The sequence below is a fragment of the Natrix helvetica genome (assembly GCF_964273705.1).
Source record: "Natrix helvetica genome assembly, chromosome: 16".
NCBI lineage: Eukaryota > Metazoa > Chordata > Lepidosauria > Squamata > Natricidae > Natrix > Natrix helvetica.
In genome coordinates this window covers 1,466,546-1,470,320 of record NC_138563.1, presented here as the reverse complement: position 1 = coordinate 1,470,320, position 3,775 = coordinate 1,466,546, and the positions used below count along the sequence as shown (strand labels likewise).

At 48.7% G+C, this 3,775-nt stretch overlaps 1 long non-coding RNA gene across 1 annotated transcript; it reads right to left on the bottom strand.

The window, feature by feature from the left end:
• Nucleotides 1-270: 270 nt before the first annotated feature.
• LOC309400016 lies at nucleotides 271-2,091 on the bottom strand. Its single transcript, XR_014176594.1, has 2 exons — nucleotides 2,036-2,091; nucleotides 271-1,027 (listed from the first exon to the last, which is right to left on the bottom strand). It is a non-coding gene; the product is annotated as an uncharacterized lncRNA (long non-coding RNA).
• Nucleotides 2,092-3,775: the final 1,684 nt, after the last annotated feature.

Below are 3,775 nucleotides of genomic sequence, written 5' to 3'. Positions count from 1 at the left end.
AAAGTCCCTTCCCTCTGTTATTCTGCTATTTCCTCCCTCCCTCCCTCCCTCCCTCCCTCCCTCCCTCCCTCCCTCTCTTCCTTCTTCATCACTGGGCCATTTCAAGAAGACATTGGACAAACATTTGTTTGAAATGGTGTAGAGTCTCCTGCTTGAGCAGGGGGTTGGACTAGAAGACCTCCAAGGTCCCTGCAAAACTCTGTCATTCTGCTCCTTGCAGTCTGGAGCGTAAACCTGGACCACATCATAAAACGAGAAGAAGACCGAAAGTGTCATGCAAAGCAAGCTTTATTTTATGCCCCGTCTCGATTCATCCAGGAGCAGAAATAACAAATAGGCATCGAAGACGGGTTGCGGGGAACCAGGTGGGAGAGACGAAAACATTTTCACACACACCCTTAAAGGTGGTTCAGCAAATCCTTGAAGGACAAAGATCTGGAGAAGAACGTCATTAGAAAAAATAATAAAAAGCAGACGATGAGGTGGCTTTCAAGAAGGACCAAGCCCTCGTGTGTTCCTTCAGGAGGTTCTGAGGACTTGGCCTCTTGGCAAGCCGCCGCTGGAGAGCTTCTCGTGTCACTCAGCATCTTCATGGATGCTTCAGAGCTTAGCAGGGCCAACAGTAGCTGCCACGCCTGGACCCGTATTGATACTTAGGGCCATAACAGGGATCGTAGCAGATGGATTGGCGACGGCCGAGGAGACCACCGTATCTACACCCGTAGTCGTAACCTCCGGAACCGTAGCCCCCGTAGCACACAGGTGGGCAGTACTTGTTGCCGTAACCGTAACCACAACCCCAGTTGTAACCTAAGGGCTGGTAGCAGGCTGGGCTTTGATAACCGCCATAACCGTAACCGCAAGAGGGGTAGTAACGGGCACCGCGTCCGTAACTGCCGAGGCAGCTCCCACTGCTCCAGCGAGTCCTGTGCTTGGAGCCGCTGAGGCTGCTGCCGGAGGAGAATCGCTTGGGACGGCATGGATCATAACAGGACTGGTTTGGGTAGCAGGACATCTTGCTTAAGATCTGAAACGAGACACAAAACAAGGAGAGGAGGTCACACTTCAGCTCAGAAGAACCCTTGTTGACTTGAGAAAGGATCTCGGAAGGAAAGAAGCATGTCCTCATTCGTTCCTCTACGGTAACATTCTTATGTTCTGACCGAGGCTTCCCAAGAGCCTGAAGCAAACTCCTGGCCCCGACAAAAAACAACAACCCTTTTATTCATTGATTGTGAATTCTGCTCCTTCGCATCCAGCAAAGTCTTTCAAGGGAGGATCTACAGTCACAGACCTTCTCTGGCTTGGAGAGCTGCCAGGCCGATAGCAGCAAAACTTGGCCAGGAGTCTCGGAGAGTCACGAACCAATTAAGCGAACGAATGGTCTCCTGCAAACTCCACTCCCCTTTCGCTCCTCTTTTATTCCCTCTGGGAGGGGCCATTCATCATCCACCTGTGGCCTTCCTCCCAAGTCTCCCCCTGTTTTTTAGATGCTCCCTTTGTCTGGCAACTCTGCGCATGCGCACACTGGGAACAGGCTCCAGCTGTTCTTCTGACCCACTGATGTCTGACTCCGAAGGCAGCTGATAACTGGCATACGGCCCTGGCCCCCTCTCTGCCTCTGACACTGATCCCTCATGCGAGCCTTCCCCAGACCCCATGACTGGCCCATGTTCCTCCCCAACCTCCTCACTGTCCGAATCTGCACTGGTGGGCCACAACATCCTACTTTTGTCATCCCCCAAAACTGAAATGTTGGATTCCAACTCCCCAAATCCCTCAGCCACTATCAGATGATTTAGAAGGACCCCAACCCACTATCCTGGTAGAAATTCATGCTTTCCATCTCCAGAAGGCAACCCAATTTCTCAAGGTGGACCACTCTGGTTTGTTCATCTCGAGATGTTCCTCCAACAGACCCAAGAGGAGACATTTCAAAGAAGGACAGTTGAGAATTGAAGCAGTTCTCTAAGCAAAGAAGAGCGTAAGAGGACAGGTGAAGCCTTGGTAAAGAAGGCTCCTTACAGAAACTTACTTGTAAGATATCGGAAGGTTCTCAAGCCTAAGTGAAGCTGTTGAGGTTCTCCTCGGTGTCTTCTCCTTTTATACTTCTCTGTTCACGAGGCAGCTCTAGCGTGCTAGGTTTTCTAATCTCAATTAATTAAAAATCTTGATAAGTTAAGAAGGCAACATCCTAATTGCTTTAATTGTTTGTTTCTTCTTCCTCCTTTGAAGCCATTAGTGTATCAAAGCCATCTTGCTGTAAAGTCAGCATGATGCTAGCTGACACCCTCAACTGCCTTTCACATGAGTGCGTTTATGACTGGACTTAATTTCACAGCTGGTGGGAAGGTGCATCAAAGCCTTCGTCCCACACCAAAGTCGGTGGACCGAACACCGGAAGGAAATACGGAATAATAGTTGGAAGGGACTTTGGAGGTCTTCTAGTCCAACTCCTTCCTCAAGCAGACCATTCCAGACAAATGGCTGTTCAGTCTCTTCTCCGTCTCCTCCAGCGATGGAGTACCCACAACTTCTGGAGACAACTTCTGTGTTGTGGCCCCACCAGTGGCCAGCAGAGCTGGAAGGCATATTCCAGACAGTGAGGAGTTTGGGGAGGAGCATGGGCCAGTCCTGGGATCTGAGGAAGTCTCGGATGAGGGCTCTGTGTTGGAGGCAGAGAGGGGGCCAGAGCCATATGCAGTTACCAGCTTCCTTCGATGTCAGACATCAGTAAGGCAGAAGAACAGCTGGAGCCTGTTCCCAGTGTGTGCATGTGCAGAGTTGCCAGAGGAAGGGAGCATTAAAAAACAGGGGTCAACCTGGGATGAATGGCTCCTCCCAGAGGAATCAAAGAGGAGCGACTGGGGAGTGGAGTTTGCAGGAGACCATTAGTTCCCTTAATTGGTTCGTGACTCTCCAAGACTCCGTGCCAAGTTTTGCAGCTATCAGCCTGGCAGCTCTCCAAGCCAGATAAGGTCAGTGAGTGTAAATCCTCCCTGGAAAGACTTTGCTAGATGTGAATGAGCAGAATTCACGGCAAATTAATAAAAGGAGGTTTTGTAGGGACAAGGAGTTTGCTTCATGCTCCCGGGAAGCCTCGATCAGAATATTCAGGTTGAAGACCAACTGAAGTCCAGCCTATCATTGAAGGCCCATGTAGCCCAACACTTCCTATGGTGCCCACCAAGATGCCATCTCAGTGGGGTTGAACACGATCTCTCTGGTGGCCCTCCATAATTTGAATTAAGCTGATAGGGTGGCCCTCTTGACATAACATGCTTTGTTTGAATTTGGAATAGTGCATTCCGTGAGCCGTGGCTTGTATCACAGTTTGTGTGTGAACACACTTTGTGGTGGTTTGGTCAATAAATTGTTATAATTATTACGTTATTAGAAGCGAATGAGCTGACCTAATTTTAGGCAAAGCATCACATTTAGCGCCATCCGATTGGACAGGAAAGTCGTCTCGAGATCTTACACACAACTTTGTGTAAGATCTTACACACAACTTTGAAGGATCGGGGAAATTACCTCTCAACCCTATTAACAGCAATGAATGGATAGGATGCCTATAATTTATTTTTAACTCATTTCTCATTAACATTAATTTCACCTAAATCCTGCCCCTTGGCCTGCCCATAACATATGAATCCCTTTGACTCATTAAAAAAAAATTCTTTAATCTGGTAATAATTTGGCATCGGAGCAGGACAGCAGTTTGCTTGGTTTTACCGAGATTTTACACACAAACGTTGCTTCATCTGCAACTGGA